General features: G+C 40.4%; 1 protein-coding gene across 2 annotated transcripts in view; it reads left to right on the top strand.

The window, feature by feature from the left end:
- The window catches only part of LOC113994116 (bifunctional heparan sulfate N-deacetylase/N-sulfotransferase 3), a 209,997-nt gene that overhangs the window by 65,550 nt on the left and 124,155 nt on the right, over positions 1 to 20,292 (top strand). For both annotated transcript variants that reach the window (XM_039385466.1, XM_039385465.1), the window contains exons 2-3: positions 7,847 to 7,924; positions 11,274 to 11,410. The gene's annotated coding sequence lies outside the window, so the exon portion shown is untranslated. The remainder of the gene's footprint in view (positions 1 to 7,846; positions 7,925 to 11,273; positions 11,411 to 20,292) is intronic.

Raw genomic sequence — 20,292 nt, 5'->3', positions numbered from 1 at the left:
AGCTTTCAGTATTGATCTGACACACCGAAGTTAAGGAAGCCTCTACCTGAATCAAAGAGGGAAGAATTAAGCCAATGCTTTGTGCTTTAAGAAAGTTCTGTCTCTGGAGAATAGGCTTTGGCCGAGTAAGCAAGACTCCAAGGCAGTTAAATTCCCGGGAGCAACGGCGATTTGTCCCCGTATTAAGGTGTGAGCTGAATTTGCAGGAAAGATCATTATCGTATCGCATTACAAATCCGCTGCCGAAGCAGCATCAAAGGTCTGCCCGCCCCTGGCATTCCTGGGAGACGGCTCAGCCTCACTGCTTCACACGTGCTTCCTCAGGGAATGGCTTGTGCTCTGGAGGCAGCTGGAAGCTGTAGGGACACTGCTAAAGAACTACATATCTTTTCCCTCAAGATTTTTCACAGTTCAGAGGTCAAATGTACAGAAAACCGAGTGTCTAAAAATGCTATTGGAAGGCTAAGCAAAATTAACCCAGAGCATAAGGGGCCTTGGAAGGAATTTTCTAGAGAGAAACAAAATTGTGCTGAGCTCTAACTACTGATTAAGTACTGATAATGTAATTGTTCTAGCTTATTCTCATTCTCTTAGACTCATTCTCCTAATTATATCTTTTTGTGAAAAGCAGTATTTCATCAGTTAAAAATCATTATAAATTAGAAGTTTATAAATCATTATGAGTTAGAAGTTGTTCTAAACCTGTATTTTGTTTCCAAGGTAAGTGATGTTTAGGCTTCTTCAGCTGATACTGCATGCTAATCTGGAGAGTAAGGAGTTCAGTAGATAGATCCTGTTAAATTAATCAGTAATTCCCAGTTGGCTTTTCTTACTAACCTCCTGACTTCTAACATGCATCCTTCACAATTCAGAAATAGAAATGCCTCTGAAAGATCTGGGAGAGGTCAAATAGTATCTCAGTCACGGGCTTTGTGGACCTATAATTAAATACACTTCTGAAACATTGCATAATGTGCAAAACCATGCCTGGTTGCTGTTCTGTGGAATTCCTTCTCAACAGAGCTATTACTATCTTGAAGATTTCTGACTGTAACAAATGAAATACCATCTGCTAAAAGAATCATGGCAATACTGTCATCTTCAGTACATCCCTTCTGCTTATTGTGGGCAAAATAGAGGGAATACTCAGAGAAAACAAGAAGACAAGAACCAGTGTCATCCTTGTTTTATTGCTTATATTATGGCCACAGTGGAGCCTCCATATAGGCTTGGGAACCCCCTGTGTGAACTTGGTGTTGCTGGGCTGAGGTGAATTTGTAGCAGAGAGAAGTTATGTGACCTCATCGAGGCAATCAGGGTTGTGATAGTGGCATTTCTGCTTTTCCAATAGTCACTTTATTTTTATCCTATGGAAGAGATGGAGAGAGGGAGGAGAAATGCGGAAGGGGATGAATGACAGCTGAGAATTTGTGAAAAAAGGAAGGGTGGGAAAGTGGGTTACTGTCACAGCAGAGCTGATGCTGTGAGGAAAGGAGCCAGAGAGAAACCAAGTACTGCCACAGGAATGGTGTTAAAGAGTTTGAAGGAGATGAAGCAACAGTGTCATCTCTGCCAGCGAGCTCTGGGGTAGTACCTGCCATGCTGACCCTGGGGATTGATACAGGTCTGAGATCCTAGAAACAAATACCAGCAGAGAAAAGGAAGTTACAGGCAGCTGAGGAAATGCACAAGAACACAAATTATAAAGATGAACCCTGAGCTCCCTGAGAACACTGAACATCTGGTAGATGCTTTGTTAGCTCTGGAGCTGCTCTGTTATTTCTTTAGCACTGTTTCCATTTAGGCCAGTCCCCTTCTGTTTGCCCGAAGTCATCAAGCAAAGAAGGCAGGCTGAGGGGAACAGTTTCTTCAGAGGAGTGTTCTCTCCAGTGGAATGAAATCTGAAGGCTCGTGCAAGTCCCAGCTGATGTCTTAGTTTTGTTTATGCTGTTGTTCCAGACAGTAAACTAAAAAAATTGTCTTCTGTTGACTGACTTCTCATCTGTGGAACAGCACACTCAGTAAATTACTTCCATCCCAGAAGTTTCTTTTAATGAAAAATAAGGTAGATACATGAAATATAGCTTTCATTTTTCAGAGTCCTCTAAAATTAATAGTTTTAAGGCAGAAATGAACACCATACCCTTCAGCACCATCACTATACTGAAGATGCTGAGTCAGCTTTCTCTCTTCCTGCTCAAAGAACAAGTGCATTGACTACATCCTCAGCTTTCCCAAGAAGCAGCTGAATCTTACACTTTCTCCAGTTAAAGAATCTCCTGAGGTGTGTGCATGGTGGAGCCAGAGAGGTGTGGGTTTTTTGTACATGCTCTGATGGTCTTCCTCAAAGAGAAGTGGATTTTATTCGCTAATGTTTGCATTTCTGGTTGATAGCTTTAAAAACTACTTGAGAGATTTGTAATCAAATCAAACGGATGTTTACATAGAGAAAGGAGACTTAAGTGCAGAGAAACACTGGCTCATATCCTTTTGTACTGCTCAAGAAGTTCAATCTTGGCCAAAAGTGAAAAAGCCTTTGCAGTAGAATGTCTTCTGTTTGGCTTGACTTGTGTCAGCAAAAAATAAAAATTAAATAAGCCAAGAGAGATACAGCTATGAATAAAAACAATACAAGGGATACAAGATAAAAGTATTTAAGCTGTTATTTTGTACATGCATATATGAGTGTAATCGCTTCACCTGGTTTAATCATTCCCTTTTTGCTGCCAGGGAAAATAAGTTTGTAGTGTACAATAGGTCAAGAATCTGGTAGGGAACAGAATGTGCAGTTCATAAATCTGTGCAAACACACGGGGAGCACAGCTACAGCTGTAAAATGCAGTAGTGGATCCAGCCTTTCCTTGAAGATGATATGTTAATAAATTGGGATTTCTTTCAGAGGATGGACCATTAGATTGGACTGCATTCATTCCTATGTGCTTCCACCTGTATGGGAAAAAAGACCATATTCAACCAGCTGGCACATTTTATTGGCAGGCTGCTGTTCTAGTCTGCTCTGGTGGTGGAATGACACTGCTCAGTCATAGAACAACAAACAGTGGTTTAATAACACACGGGGATTAAGTTGGCAGAGTCAAACCCTCAAAAGTTGAAGTACAGAGTCACAGTTTTGAACTTCTGAACTTAATCTGGCACTTCTGTTTGTAGAATTGGCCAAAGCCTTATTTCTATCTCCCTACATCAGTAGATAGACGTTTTCTTTTCGTGGCCCTTCTTTTAGGAAGCCCAAAGGGTAGATACCTGCCAGTGACTGAGAGGTAATTCAGTAACTTTTTTAGTGTCCGGTGTCAGGTACACGGTCCTATTTACTAGACAGCATCCTAATATCACACTTGATTACAGATTTATTGCTGGTCTCATGGGCTTTTCATGGAGTTCATTATCGGAGCATCTGAGTGTTTCACAAATGTTAACGGGTTTATCTTCACAACTCACAGTGAGGGGTGGGATTATTACAGGTTCCTCTGAGAATTTTCTTGCCAGTCTAATTATTTTCCACTGAGTATTTGCAAATGGCAGCTTCAGACGTTGCAATTCAGTAAAAATTGGGCAGATATTTCTTGGATGTCAAAAAGCATCCATAATTCCTGAATCTTTGCCAGTAATCTGGCAGTAATCAATAATCCAGTGCACACTTCAAAATTCTGAATGCGAGACAGATCATTAACTAAGCACTTATAAGTTTATTTGCTTGTTTTTAATTGTTAAACTTACGTATTTTCTCTGGCTTTGTCTTTGGAAAAAGCTGAGCCTTTTATTTTTTTAAACTTCCTAAACCAGTTTTTCCTGTGGCCTGTTGCCCAAGCTGTTCAAAGCCTGCAAAATCTTAAGCAATTGATAATGGAATTTAAAAAAAAAATCCATGCCAGAAAAAACCAACCGTAAATTATACTGCTTATAAACATCATGCAGCTCAGTAGCTTCAATTCGTTATAACCCAATTGTTAAATCATGATGTTTTAATATGATGCAAAGTATATAGAAATGCTATTAGGACACAATTCTGATAAACATTTCTAATTGCCCAGTGTTAAGTCAGATTTTAATTAGTTGAAGAGCTTCTCCAGAGTGCTGGGAGCCCAGTCTGTATCCATGAGCTCTCCTGGTGCTCTCATCAGACATTCTGACATCTGGTCTCCAAAGGCCACTTCCTTTCTCTCTCTACTGCAAGTAGGTCACCTCCTTGCAGCAATATGGAAAGTGAAAAGTAGCAAAGACAGAAGAGGAAAGAAAAGTAGCCAAGAAACTGGAAAAGATCTGTTCAGATTCATGGAACTGACATGATTTGTCAATGGGCAACCCAAAAGTAACTGTCTTGAAGAACCACGTTTTAACCCACATTTTAAAAAGCTCCACTCTGCACAGCCAAGGGGTGATCTCTGCAAGAACAACTTAGTTCTTCATGCATAATTTGCTGCTTTATTTCCATGCTGATGATTTATTTCCTTTCTCCTTTGGACTAGAGAACTTACTTTAAAAGTACAAGTTACTAGTGTATTAAGTGGATGAGGGGCAAGGGCCAAATGTAAAGGATTTTAAAGGACCCGGTGGTAGTGGATTTTAGCACATATTCCATGTCTGTTTTTATGTGCCTTTACACTTAGTTACTGATGTGAAATGTAATTCCCCTCAGATGTCACCTTGGAGATGCTGAAATGGCTGTGAAAATCCCCAGGCACCAGTTAGCAGAATTAATGTGTGTAAAAGATAACATATCATGACATGACATGATGGCAGTCAGCTGGCCTCAGCTTTTTGTGTTGGAAAGCTCTCTGCAGATCCTTCTCTTCTGAACATGTTCTGTTTTATCTTTGCTTAAGTGAGTTTTGCTTTTACAAACTACTACACTTATGAGTTTGATATTTTAGGAAAGCTTCTGAAAATAAAAATATTGTATCTCCTCTACGTGTATGGCCTTTGGGAATGCTGATGACATTTGGGGGCAGAGCTTAAGTGTCATTTTTATGTGAACATGCAACAGTTTTATGGGATCTTAATTGGGTACAGAGAGCTGAGATGTTTGATGGATAGATAGAGTTAAAGAAAAGATGGTTACACTTCTTAATACTTGTTACATCTAATTTTTAGTACTTACAGGTATCGTGTTACATGTTTAAAATATCATCACAGTGGCAACTTCTTCCTGATTTACAAATTCTTACAGATGAAAAATTTTTATGAAAGGAGAAGATGCAAAAGGTCCATCTGCTTAAAGGAGAGAGGAGATGATTTAGTGGTGGTGTTCCCACCCATCATTGTCCCAATTAGTGCGATTAAATTGGGTTCAGGAAGGGTCTGTGGGTTGAGCTGAACATGGCAAAGATAAAAATCTGTTCATGTTTCTGCAGGGATGTATGATAAATTTAAACCTGACTTAGAGTTGCTGAATAGCTGAAAGGGAAGGAAGTTTGGTTAAAAGAAAAATGAAGTTTGATTCTTAAGTATTTGTATGTTTTGGCCTTGTGTTCATCATTTGAGGTAAAGGAATATATGGGAGTCACAGTGATGGGTAAGTGGTGACATAGTGCAGACTGATGCAGAGGAACAGATCTTCTACTCCTGGAGTTAAGAGTTTGTTCCCTCACATTAGCATGACTTTGTCCAGAACATTCAGGAATATTCAATGTTTAACTTCTTTGGCTGTTTATATAAAAAATCAGACAGTGCTCCCTCATTTCACTACAAGGAGGTGGCAGATAAGGATGCCAGTGAGGCAGCCCCAGGAATACACCAGAAACTAAGTGGCTTTTGTGCCTGTGCCCCCTCATGCTCTATTCAGTGTAGACATATCCAGTGCTCTCTGAATGGGCTTTATAGCCTGGTTGTAGGTCCGTGGGCATGTGTGTTGGACAACTATTGATATATAAAATAGTCAGAAATGGCAGAAAAGGGTCTTGAAAAACCTAACATAAGTTTGAATGCAAGTTATTGAGCAATTATAGCACTGCAGTCTAGTTTTGTAAAACTGTGGACATTTTAACCCCTACTGCAATTACAAAAACTATGGTAATTAGCTCACTCAGAGTTTCAGGCTACTGTTACTTTACCAGAGTAGTAATGTCATGGATCAGGACCAGGAGTTATATTTATTGTGGGAAATGAGAAGAAAATCCGTAGTTGTGAAGTCTCTTGAAGTGCAGGGCAGTACAGTGACTTCTTCAGTGTCAATAAAATCTGATGTGCAGATGCTGTTACTAATTGGGCATCCTGCCTTTTGAGTTCTTATCAAACTGTGACACAAAGGAAGTTCTATAAACCTCTGCTGTTCCTGGGTTCTGTTGTGAGGTTTATGCAACACCCTTCCCTTGCTATATCTTAAATTGCTTAATTTTTCCTTTGACTTTGTTACCAGCCCCTGTCAAATGAACGAGGAGGAAGATCTCAGGTTTTGGGACAAGACTGCTCGAGATGATGCAAACCTTCATGAGCTCTTTTCCTTGATCAGATATTTCATTCTTTTGAACATTATTGTCTTTAGGTGTGAGAATCTGACAAGTTTAATTCCTGCCACAAAACCAAATTCAGTATTTTTAATGAATCTCATTGACATTTAAATAATGCTTGTGCCAGAGTAAGATTCAAATTACAAGTTAATTAAAACATGTAATAAAAAAGATACTTAGATGACTCTTAAGTTGTGATCTTGACAACTTTCTATAAGCAACTGAAGCACACCAATATCTAAAGGCTCTCAGTGAGACACTGTGATCTCAGTGATATCCAAAATGTTGCTTCTGCTTGTGACACCCTGATGCTTTCCACATAAAACATTTTCTGCTTTAAGGGAGGAATAAGTAGTGAAGAGCAGAGCTCTAGATCTTGGTGAACAGATGCCCACCCTGCCAGCTGAATATTTGATGATGCAGGTGGGCTAGGAGGGAGGAAAAAAGGCCAAGGGGATTTGGAGGAATAGCTTATCTAGGAAATTGTCAGGAATGGGTATGGATTTTCTGAGATCCCTTCAAATCTTTAATCAATAGATGTCAATGCCATTTTATTCACAGGGAGAATTGTTTGAATGTACCAGAAATTCCAGCTCTCTCCAACCGGCTGCCAACATGTCCAGCCCAACCCTTGACAGCTTTAGTAGTACAGTGAAAATTCACAATCCAACATCTGTAGTCCACAGACATTTGGAAGCAAAGTGAAGTTGCTTGTGCTGAATATCAAATTAAGGGATATCACACAGAATACGTAACAGTTGTTCTGGAAAGAAATTTAGAGAATTTGTTTTAAATGGCAGGAAAAATGCATGAACACCCACTGGGGCTGGGTGGGGGGAGTATTATGGTTTCTGTCCATTTTCCAGATTTCCCAGAGATTCACTGTGCTGTGACAGGCCCTGGAGTCTGTCTGGATTGAGCACTTTTTTTTTCTAGCAGAGTTCTTCACTTCAGAAATGAAACATTGAAATGATTTGGGGCTCTGCACTTAGGAATATATTCCACTTGTACTCTCAGTGACTTCCCTTTCCCTTTCTTCCCATTATTGTGCTATTTGAGAGGGCTGTAAGCACTTCCCATATAGTTTACACTGTGCTTTAGAGACCCAGGTTCTGACTGGTGCTGTTCAGAGCAAGTGCAGTTGGAAGTAAATTACTGCCAAATACCCAAACTGCTTTTGCTTGCTGTAGTTTGCAGATCTCGGAGCTGAAACTTGAATTTCAGTATGAAGTTCCAATTATAGTAAGCCACACAGATTTTTCAGGTTCTTCACTGAAGTTGCTTTCGTATTACTGATGGCAGTTACTTTAAAAGTGGTAATGTTGCAACCTCAGCTTTTGTGCAAGTCAGTAAAATACTTTTTCCTTTTGTTTTGTTTGTAGGTTCATGGCAGTTTTCATCCCCTCCATCTAAGAACTGTTTACAAACATTTGTTATTAAACTTCGCAGCACCAGAGAAGGTAAGCAAGTTTCTCTGATTTAATGGGTAATTCTCTTGTGACTGGAGCAGCTGATGTCCATATGGGTGTTGTGTTTCATCTCAGCTTTATTGCTTCTTTCTCAGTGTATCATTTAGTTTCGAGTCAGCACTCAACTGGCAGTTGTTTTGTCTAGAGCCATCAGCAGATCCCTGTACCACATTAGATGCTGAAAAATACAGCCAGCTTTGGTAATCTTTAGCTTGGAATTTTTCCTGTAAGTGAATTAACTGTTTCAATGTTTGATTTCATCTGAGATTTCCAAAGCTTTGCTGATAGAAGAAGATAATAGCCAATTATTCCAACTAGTTTTAGCAACTTCATTAGTGCAGAACTCCTGCTAAGCAGGCCCCTGGTGCATTTCTCTCAAATGGCATATTTTAATATTGTTCCATTGTCACTGAATTGATTGCATAAATAGCCATCCTGACATCTGTGTATGCAACCAGCAGTTTGAAAACATTCTTCTGTGCTCTATATTGAGCACTTTCTGCTTTAAAAATGTTGTTTAAATTTTGGCAAGCCTTAATTTTATGCAAAATAAATCAACACCACTTCATGTGTGTCACTATGATGAATAAAAGGTAAGTTTTAAGTTTTTGAGTTCTTCAAAGTGAAGCACCAAAGTTACGTTTCTCAGTTTTGGCACAAAGGCAATTTGGAAATGGTTTTGTGTATTTATGATTTTGGTGTTTTGCTGAGAAAGGAAATAAAAAGTAGAGTATAAAATGGAGGAGTTCTTTTGAAAACATTCAGTATTTGTCAGTGGAAGAATTTTTGTGAACTAACTTGGTGAATATATGTTGTTTAATGGAAGGACCTCTTACTAACTCACTTTGATTAAGCAAGGCCAACCTAAAAAGGTTGTTCCTAGTTCCCCTAGTGCAGTACTAGGAACTAGTGGCTGCAGCATGAAAGCTTCTCCATTTCCCACAAATGTTCCCATTCTAGAGTCCTGTAGCCTAATTTTGATCTCTCTTTAATTGGGCATGATCTACCTCCTCCACTGTTACTGGATTCAACCTATAGTCATACAGCCTTTCCATCTGTTTCATCATTTTCCAAAAATATTAAAAATCTTGGGGAATATTGCCAACTGCTAATCTGGTTATCTTTTCATACCTTACACAGTCATTCCTGCTCTTATTGGAAAATAGAGAAACTTAGCTCTTTCTTTAAATATAAAAGTAATAAGAAATTATTGCAGTAAGAACCAGTTTATTTGGCATTTGAATCAGTTGAGTTTTATCTGCCCTCCATTCCAAATGGTATTTGTTAGCTCAGTGACTCACTGATAATCCATTTTTCAAGCAAAACCTTGCTATAATTTCTTGATTTATTTCACATTTATGATCTCCTTGACCTTGTTTAAAAAAAAAAAAGACAACTAGCAGATCCGAAAACCATCAGAATGGGAACAGTGCCAAAGGACTACTTTATAACCACAATCTTTTCTGACTGAAACTGTTGACATGAATGTATTTATGTGAATGTTTTGTTTTATCAAGGAGCATAAACTAGATTGTTATCTGAAGTAAATAATTTTCTGGCCACTTCCCTCCCATGGGATTTCAGTGATCTAAATCACAGAAATTCTTTCAGTGGCAGACCAGTAATAAATAATACTGCATGGAACATAATCTGAAGTGTAGAATATAGCAGAAGAAAGGGTAAGGTGACCTAGCAACTCTGGCATCTCTCATTTTTATGATTCCTTGGGGTGGGGAAAAAAAAGTCTTTTGAGCTGACTATGTTCATTGTAGCGAAATTACTATGAAAGATTCCCGTGGGACCCTTGCATAACTGACCATTAGGAAAAAAACTGGCACAGTCAGAAGAATACAGCAGATACATTTTCTGTTCTCGTTATTATTTTTGTCCCAAGTGTAGGACAGGGTTATATAATCACAGCCAGAATTTGTCTTGCATTATAATGCACTGATCAACCACTGAGGATCTTGCCAGGGTGAGAAGATGGCATTCAAATGAACTCCACCTTGGGGCAGATGGAAAAAACACTGTAAGCCTGGACAGAAAACAGCTGCAATAATGTTAAACTTTTTACAAATGTTGCAGACTACACAAAAATCTCAGCTTCATAACTGTGCCTCTGAAAGCATAAGATAGCCTAAAAGCTGGTTTGGGCTATGGCACTTCCTCATGTCACTGTTCACATGTACTGTAGTGGTTCTTTACTGTACTGCTGCATTAGACATTAGGAAGTTTTAGCTTTAAAAAAAAAGCCTGTGTCAAATTCAAGATTATTGGTTGTGATGTATCTCAAAAGTAGTACAGTGTTTCTCAGGGAATAAACACTTATTGTTGGAAACCAATGTGGAAATTCTTTAATCCTGTAGTGTAACTCATGATGAGGCTCTGTCTAGGTGGAGTCAGTCTGTGGGATGTTTGGACAAAGTCATGGCCACACCTACGTCAATGGGAGTGAAAACATCTGGAATTATGGTAATTATGTGTGACACAAAAGCTTACAGAAATGAGAGGAAAGGCTCCCATTAATTGCAGTAAGTGCTGGAGCAAGAAAGTCCTTGGGCCGGTCTTTTGAAGGCCTGTGTGCTCTGGTTCCCTTGTCTCCCTCAGGATCCTCCCCAGATTTGTGGATAACTGAGTTGCTTTCCAGAAAGGCCTTTTATTGACAGTGATTTCCATAAGTCATTTAAGAAGTCATTGAAGCTCAGCTTGAATGATGTGAAATATGTTGCAATGTGTGCCATGGGGCAGTGTAGTAAACGGAACTGCAGCACAGGTTGCTGGAGTAGCTCCCCAAGCCACCAGACTAGTTAATGTATCATTTTTTATTATTTTTTGTGTACCTTGTTAACAGTTAATCTATATTATTATATAGAGAGACTGGTGAAATAAATGACCTGCCAACTCTCCCCTGTATGTTTCCCCAAATCAGCTCTGAAGTAACAATTTAAATGGGTGAAAATAATTTTTAAAAGCATTTTTAAAGATATGTCATTATTTTATTTTCTATCATGGTGCACAGAATGCCATATCTTGAACTGTTAGAGTTCAGTTACTGAACAGCAAGTCATTCCACAACTGACTGAAACTGAGATCATTTCTCCTGATGGACATGTACATACAAACACAGTGTGTGCCTACAGGTTGATGATATACATGGCAGAGGTTTTCTATAACTGTTTAAAAAGCACTGTATCTAAATTACCAAAGACTCCTGAACAAGCAGGTTTCCTGTTTGTTTAAAAAACCAAAATAGGCTAAAATGAGAAGCGTCAGTAGGGAATAATAAATATTCATTAACCTGGATGGTGGTGCAGTCAAACCTATTGATTTCTGTTTTAAGGGCTGCGTTCAGTACCTGTCTGTCTGCCTGTGACACCGAGATCTGCTGCTGTTTGCCTGGGGATGCCCCGTGCTTTGTATCTGCCAGGCACAGCGGGGCCGTGACATCAGACGTTTTCAAAACAAAGAATTCAAGCCGTAAGTAAAACAAAATCAATGTCAAACTGGCATTTCCAGACTGCTTTGCTCTGTCTTCTCTCCTGCTCGGCATTCAGAGAGCCCCTACACCACTCTGTGGAACAGCAGGTCCTATTCAAGCCCAGGAAGTGACACAGGGTGTGATACTTGCAGCCAGCTGTGCTTCCCTGGGCTCTTAGAATAGGAAACTGGGTGCAAGCCTTGCTTTGTCCCTCTCTGCCTGCACTGAGTTCATCTTCACATTTGGAAGGTTGCCTTTTCATCTTGTACCCTGGCAAGACACTCCACATGTAGCTGCAGCAGCCACGCTGCAGTCAGGGACTTGACAGAGAACACCCAACAGCCAAAACCAAATAGTAGGGACAGGTTTGTCTTTCAGGGAGTTCTCTCTGATCGAATTTGGTTATCCAGTTACTGCTCCTACTGCTCACGACTGAATCTCAGCTCTGTGCTATAGATGAAATCCTCAGTGACTTTTGAATGAGCTCACACAAAGTGCATTTGTGCACCTTCTAAAACATAACACTGAGGTATTCTTAACTGTCAATAAGTATTTACGATTCAACTTTAAAACGTTGCCTTTGTCAAAGTTTTCCTTTTTTCTTTAAAAAAATTAATCTATTTATATGCTTGGAATTACTTACATACAGTCCTAAGTTTGAATGCATTAATATCCGGTTCAAAGTGTTGGGAGTTAAAATTGAAAAGTGGAGTAAGTAAAAAAAAAATAGAAAGGTTAAATATAGGTTTGGTTTTAAATGTTAAAATGTTGTGTTTCCAAAATATATGCCTCGGCTTTAAATTGCTGAAATGCTGAAAACTAATGTGTTTATAAACTTCAGTGATATGTTGTAATTAACACTCTTTTCTCTTATTGCTAACCTTCTTTATTAATTTTGCTACTTTTAACATCAGTACCTCCCATTCATATTCAGAAACAGAGTTCATTGGATACAAGGCTCCTTTGTAGGATTAATTTTTCAGGCTTTTGTTATTGTAGTGACATATATATTTTCAGGCTATTGCACAAAGAATGTTGTTTCCCTGTACAATATTTAGGCACATGTAACACGAAAGCTAAATCATACTTACATGTCATCAAACCCAACATAATTTAGCATGAGAATAACTGGTAATAAGTGCTCACTGGGTACAGTGATGGATGGACAGGTTATGAGCAAACATACACACCATGCTCTGTTTTTCAAGAAGTATATTGTTTTCCTGTCCTCTTTTTCTATTATGTTGCTAGGCTAACAATAAAAAATTGGTATTTGAGTTATTAAAATATGATGGTGTAAGAAGATGTATCAGTTAATGTCGAGTTCAGCTGAGAAATGTGATGATTAAATGGTCAGCAGAAGGTGAGGATTATGAAAAGTAGTAAGGAGCACAATGGGAGCCACATCCAATAGCAGCTTTCTGGCACAGGAATGAACTTGAACATATTGCTGAGGTTTCCAAGTACAATTTAGTTTGACCTTTAATTAAGTGCTGATCTCTATAAGGTAACTCAATTACCTTATCCCTGGGGTGGTCACTTAAGGTAGGTGGCGTTGTTTGTGTGAGGTATTTGTACCATGGAGGCTTAAGAAAAGTATGCAGAGAATAACTCTCTCCTCCTTTCTTTTCATCAGCTGCCAAGCCATGACTTTCCTGAAGTAGTTGTGCTGCTTTTGTGCTGATACCAAGCAGTGTGTGCATTTTACTCCTCCAGAAATGTCTCATTGTGCTTTTGTTGCATCCAAGTCAATTAGAGCTAATAGTAAATGATTATGTGGAACATCTCGGGAGCTGAAAGACAGCACATCCTGTCCATATTCTGTGTGTCCATTTACCATTCTCTTGTTTGTATTCCACTCTTTTATGTAATTACTTCATCCTTTTAATGTCACTCATTTCCAAAACACTCAGATCTTGAACCCCTCTTGCTGTGTTTGTCAGTCAGTTCCACTGACTGGTTTTCTGCTGTACACATAGAAGTTTCTCCTCAGGTCCCTTAGTGAATAGTCTTTTGTGTATCCAGTCTATAATGTCTTGTTTCAGGACAAGCCCTTCCTTGCAAGAAGACTGCCTAGGACATGTAAGTTTGTGTGTATTTACTAAGCAACCTTTCACAGCTCTGGTGGAGTTTGAAATGCAACACTCTGAAGGTTTTTAGGCGTTTCACCTGGTGCATTTGAGGGTGGGGTATGGTCAGGTTGGAGCAGCGCTGGAGGAAACTAAAGTTTGAAGGAGACTTTGAATGGAAAAGGAGGAGAGTTTTCAGTTTTCCCTCTGACAGATGAGGCAGGAGAAAGCTATGTAAGAAATGTTTGTGCTTAGGTGGAAAGGATCTACAAAGTGAAGCCAGTCTCGTGCAGCAGAGCTTTGTCAGGGGGCTAGTGAAAAATTAAGACTGAGAGGCAATGAAATGAGACTTAGGAGTTTGGAGGAGGAGCAGTATGTGGCCTGGACTTTAGTTTCAGTCATTTGAAGCATACCTTTGGGTACTGGATACCATAGACTCTGTCTTACTCAGGCTGTTGAACTGACAAAAGACACTCAGCCTGGGTTGGATCCAAGCTGACTAACACCTTCCCAAACAATTTCCAGGCATCGTTTGGGCAGGCCTCAGTATGCTTTTCAAAGCTAGCACAAGATAATAAATGGGAAGGATTTATTCCTTAGGCTGTCACATGTTTATATTTTGTGCTGTTTTCCTCTTGTATCAGAGAGCAAAAGGAGCAATCTTGCCTCCACCTGCACTGTGTTGTGTGTATTGTATGTGTATGTGAATAAATTATGTAGAAATGTAAGAGAGACATGGAAAGCATCCCTTGTAGTGTCAAGATGATGAGAGTCACCAATCTGAGTCAGGATAACAGAGGAAAAAGGGTTTTCAGGTAGACATAACCTATTTTGCTGAGCTTTTCACCAAGTTACTTCCACACAAAGAAACCTTTGCCAACCACTGCCTTGGCCACAGGGAACTCAGTGAAGGGCTCAAATAGTGGGGAAAAAAAATTGGGTGGTGTGTGTTGTTGATCACTGCTTGGTTGTGGGATTTTGTGTGAACCTGGCAAATGCTGAACCAGGACCAGGTCAGAAAGGGAGCCCAGATCTCCTGCAAGGACTGCTCCCCAACGTCAGGGGAAGGATATGCTAAACAGAAGGCCACCTTTTGAATTGGCAAATCTGGATGTTTTAATTTTCCTGCACATTCTGTAGGAAACTGTCTCTGTTCCACCCAACAAACACCAAATTCTTTCCATAAAATAAAAACAAAAAGAGAGCTTTCTCCTGAAAAAGTGCTGGGAAGCATCTGCTTTCAGTTAGACACAAAATTTTGCTTGGAAACATCCTGCTGGAGATGAACACCAAACTCCTTTAATAAATCAGTGCCAAAAACAATCAGAGGAGACCTCGGTGGATAATTGGTTTGACAGGATTTCTCCTCCAGAATATCTGCCGAGCATTAGGGGCTGTGGAGCCCTTTGCAGCCCTGATCCAGCACGGCAGAGCTGGGCATGCCTGAGTGTCACCTGCATACTGATGAGCCTGGCTTGGGCTCTCCCTGGGCACCACAGGTAATCAACATTCCGTGGGCTGTGCAATGCTCCTGGACTTGGGCAGCCTCCCTTTCCATATTCTGCATGTGGAAATCTGCATTTCTCCCTTGTTTCAGCTGCTTTCAGGAAGCAATAACCAAAGTTCTCTTGATCCAAGTGTATTTTTTTTAACTAGAGAAAATGAACCAACATGCTTGAAACCAACACATATGGCCTTTTAGTGGTCTGTAAAACTCTTTTCGTTTTTCAAACTTGCATATACAAAGTATTTAACTGGTGTGCTGTAATCTGAAAAGTCAGTTAATTGGGATGGAAATACTTTGGGGAGGGTTTTTTCCCCTTTTATGTTATTGTTTTCCCCCTCAGGAAAACTTGCCAGCCAGGGTAGCACAGTAGAAAAGCCTAGAGAAAAACCTCTTGGCTATTACTCCTCAACAGCAATACCAGTAGGGGCACCGCTTTATGCAGCACTTCTGAATTTCCACATTTTCATCTGAATCAGTTCATGGTACAAAGACAATAAATTGAAAGATTTTAGTGATTTTGAAATAGGACAGTCTTTTGAATAGTGATGGGGATGAACAGGAGCCCTGGCTGTGGAATTCTATTGAGAAAATACCTTGAAATATCCATGATCTGGAGTTACCTGACAAAATAAATCTTCTGAATACCGAAGGAAACCTCTTTTTAGCTTCTACTGGGGTTCTTTGAAGGCAGAAAAGTAAGAAGAGAAAAATGCTCTACTGATTCTTTTCCTCAAAATGTGAAAGGAAGTAAATTTGATTAGGGGGATTTATTTCACTTATGTCACACAATCCTCTTCACTAAATATCTTCCCTTACATTTTGTGCAATTAGCCAGCTCAGTTTCCTCAAATAAATGCCATGTTAAGAACAACATGTTCATTAGAGCTAATATATCCTGGTTAAGGAAGTGGGTTTAGGTTTTCTTTTTCATCAGCAGCATACTCTTTAGTGTCACTGGTAGCAGTTAACATTTTAAAAGGCAGTTGAGATTTTAGCTGGTAGGTTATGTTCAGTGAAGGAGAATTGGAAAACCCTTTGTGAACTGGGGCTATGCTGCTCTGTGGGAAATGAAGATGTGTCCGTGAGGTGGTGGCACAGGAGAAGATTTGTGCTGGCCAGACAGTGGCCAGTGTTGTGGTGAGCCCAGTGCTGTGGAGTTGTGTAGCTGAGAGCATTTACCCCTTTATCTCTGTGTTGTTGTGCAGTGTAATTCCCTGCTTCGTTGAAAGTAGCAGGGATAAAAAATGTTTGTTTTGCTTTACATCAGCCTTGGCTCATCTCGCAAATCAACCGCTGATTTGACAATTTCTTTTGAGCTTGATTGTGTAGCGCATTCATTTTTCATGGCACAATCCCTCGCTGAAAGGGCTTCTGATGACACACTGGAAAGCTACAGAAAATATGAGTTCTGGTGCCATTTTCTCAGCAAGACTCACTCACAGCAGCAGAACACTTGCGCACACAGTTCTTCCAGACACATCATCTTCTGTAAAACTGAATGTTGGGTTGTATTTATAGAACTGCTCTTAAGCTAGAAAATTACAATCATCTACTTTTCAAATGTGTGTGGGTAGAGGCTGCAGATCCAAACAGAAGCTTCGCTTCTGTAGAGAGAAAATCAATGCCATGTTGAAATTTCCAGCCAGCCTACCCCCCAGGGATTAAAAGTCTGACAAACAAGCACCCTGAGTTTAGGAACTTAGCAAGTCTCACTTCAAATTATTTTGAAAGACTGTTTCAAATTTTACTATTCAGTTCCCAGAGGATAATAGCAATTTCAAAAATTCCCAGAGATATGAGTAAGGGCCTGAAGTAGTCACTGCAGTGGTTGGATTGCTAGAAGAGGTAGAGCGGTGGGGAACTAATAATAATACAGTCGGCCCTAGCTTTGTTTCTTGAAGACTGAGGGGAAAAAGGAAAGTTGGTGCTGATAACCTGGGTGAGGAACTTTCCCAGAAAAGAAAATAACTTTTCAACAGACTGTTTGATGGGTATTGTTGTCCGTGAGTCATATCAAAGTACCAAGTACCTAGGCAGAAATAAATCAATAAAGACCTGCTGATTCCTTTACCCTAGGTATGGTCTCACAGAACTGCTCAGCAGCTTCAGCAGAGATTTCTGCTTGTTTGTATCTGTTACTAAGAACATCAGAAGAGGAAAGGTTGCCGCAGTCATCGATGCAGAAGGCAAAGAAAAGCCTTTTCCCTCCAATTAATAATAGTCTTTTTGGTTGCGTCGCACTTTGAAACTGTGAGAGCTGAAAGAATTTTGACAGAATTCTAAAACAACAGAAACTATTTTCTATCCATTTCCTCTTCTACCATTACTGATCTATTGCATTCTTGCTCCTCACTTGTTGGCAAATACACAGTGTCAGCAATGACATTTGCAAGAGAGCATTTCTGTTAGAAAGGTGGTCGTTTGCATCCTGTTTGATACCTTTGCCTTATAGAGATGTTAATTAGCAAAGTTTGAATTAGGCCTGAAAAACTTTCAAAATAGACTAAAATCAGATGGAAAACACGGTTAGTCATTATGGATCATGCAGTCATTCTGTTTTATCTGGCATACAGCTTATTAAAGTTGACAAAATCCTCATAAAACTGTTTGAGAAATGTCATCTGAACCTAGTTGTTAAAAAATATTGAGATTAAGTGTCATAAGTTACTCTTCTAAATCACAGTAACGAGTTTCTTAGAACCCAAGGCAATATGTCAGATATAGCCAGGCTGTAGAGAGGAAAGTATTAGTTCTTTGTGGTTTATATAATGTGTGTGTCTGTGCAACACAAAATTACATTAACCTTTCAGACTTACACATTGCGTTGCGAATAGAGGTCTAATTATCTTCCCACTATCACCTCTAGGTTTATTGCAAAATTACTGATTTCCAAGTTTTCCCATCTCTTGAATTATCCTTATTTTGGATTTTCTTTCTCCAGGTATTAGCTTGCATGTGTTCCAGTCTGAATCTTATTTTCCTGAGGGAACTCTTACCTATTTTTCTTCTGCTTCCCTAATAACGTTTTCTTTAATCCACATTAGAATTTCAATTTCATTGAAACTTAATATTATAAGTAGATTGGTTTAAATATTATTGCTTCTTATTTCTAGTTACCCAGTGACAAAATTAATCATGACCAGGTATGTGGGCAGTGCAATACCATGTCCCATCTTGTTTCCCACCTGGTATTCAGCCATGGACCTAATTTATGGCCTTTAACCTGTTTTTAATCCAAACCCAGGCTAACAATTTTTTTATAATTAAAGTTCTTTACTTTGAATACATGAAAGCCTTCCCTTCAACAACCAATTCTGATTTTATATCAAAGCAAACCATGAAATCTCAAAGTAGTATAAATGTTAAAGCAAAAAATCTTGATTATACACTCTCTTTTCAAAACTTTTTACAACATTAAGACAGGATTCAGCTGCCCATGTGTAGGCATGGATTATATCTGTATCTGAGCTTGTCATCTGCATTCCTTTTTTAGTAAATGAAGAAAAAAAAACATTTTTAGGCTGTAGTTAATGGCATCCTAAAGAGAAGTCTCAGTTTGTGAAGCAGAATCACACCATGTCTGAACAGGGTGCAGATACACACTTTAGAGACAGCTCGTGTTAAGAGGTGAATTCTGCCTTTAATACCACAGGTGTGTATTTCTTTATTAGATTAGGTTTCTAAGCTCTTGCATTAACCGCAGTAACACTTTCTATATGAATCTAAGGCATTGTGATTCCTTATTTTAAACTGTAAAAGATGCTTCATTGTCCAGTTTGAAGTTTTCTAGTACAGGAAGCTGGTAGCAGTAATGCAGTTTTCCCATACTTAGGGTGAGACACCGGACTGGTAATTTTTGGGTCGCGTAAGGGAGTCTGTGGGTGGGTGGGTGTGTGTGTGGAGGGGAAGGGATGGGTCAAACCTCACAGAGGTGAAATGGCGTCGTGTCCCTCATGGCAGCCCCTGGAGCCCACATAGGGAAACCCCGGAGCAGCTGCCAGTCACAAACAGCCGGGGAAAACTTCCCCATCCCACAGCTCCTGGAGCCCCTGACCAGCCCAGCCTGGCAGGGACAGTGGGAACAGTGCCCACACTGGAACACCCCACAGCTCCTGGAGCCCCTCAGCAGCCCATCCTGGCAGGGACAGTGGGAACAGTGCCCACACTGGAGCACCCCACAGCTCCTGGAGCCCCTCAGCAGCCCATCCTGGCAGGGACAGTGGGAACAGTGCCCACACTGGAGCACCCCACAGCTCCTGGAGCCCCTCAGCAGCCCAGCCTGGCAGGGACAGTGGGAACAGTGCCCACACTGGAACACCCCACAGCTCCTGGAGCCCCTCAGCAGCCCAGCCTGGCAGGGATAGTGGGAACAGTGCCCACACTGGAACACCACGCAGCTCCTGGAGCCCCTGACCAGCCCAGCCTGGCAGGGACAGTGGGAACAGTGCCCCTCACCCTGCCCTGGAGCCCCAGAGTGACCAGAGGCTCCGAGGCCCTGCCTGGGGGAGGCCACAGGGCCCAGAGCAGGTCAAACCCAAGGCTGTGCTCCCCACACGGTCCGGGCCCTCCCATCCGGACACCTGAGAGCTGCTCTGCCACAGGGACCTGACGGTAACTACAGAGTCTGCCTCCCTCTCTTTCTCCTGCTTCTCTCTTCTTGTTCCCTCTTCTTCTCTTTCTTTGCTCCTTTCTTGATGCTTTGGGTAGCTTAAAGCTGAGGGGATTGGATTTTGATTTCAAGGTTGTGGATTAATGTGTGCTGGGTCTGTACTGTGGTGGAATGTTTTGCCTGGATTGTGTGGTGCCCTTTTGAACTTTTGCCAGGTTCCCTTTTTTTCCTCCTCTAAATTATCAGTACAGGAACTTCTTGGGAACAAGTGTGTGGGTTATTCTCTTGGCACTATCTCAAGGTATTAAAGAACCCTATATATATATTTAAAAAAGTAAAACTCCTGGCTGAGCCCCCTGAGCTTGTGTCTCCAGGGCTGGGATGTTACACTTGGTCACCTTCAGGGTTTTCTGAGCCTCTGCTCCTAGGTTGTTGCAAAATATTTGTAAATATTTTGAAAATAATATTTGTAACAGAAAGCGTTTTTATATAATGGTCCTGATTTGTACTGCGTCAGCAAGAAGGACCTTTGTCCTGCAGATTCATTTCATATGCTGCAACAGCTCCAGCTCTGGTAACACGTTTGGAGTGTGAAAGCACTCTCAAGGGACTGGAAAGGTTGCTAAGAGCATTGATAGAATTACCACTGTGAAAATTATCATCCTGCAAGTATCATAAGTTCATATTGGTGCCACA

This window comes from Pipra filicauda, unplaced genomic scaffold, assembly GCF_003945595.2.
Source record: "Pipra filicauda isolate LSUMZ 115617 unplaced genomic scaffold, ASM394559v2 scaffold411_size619879_pilon, whole genome shotgun sequence".
In the NCBI taxonomy this organism is placed as follows: domain Eukaryota; kingdom Metazoa; phylum Chordata; class Aves; order Passeriformes; family Pipridae; genus Pipra; species Pipra filicauda.
This window is presented reverse-complemented; position numbering and strand designations above follow the sequence as displayed.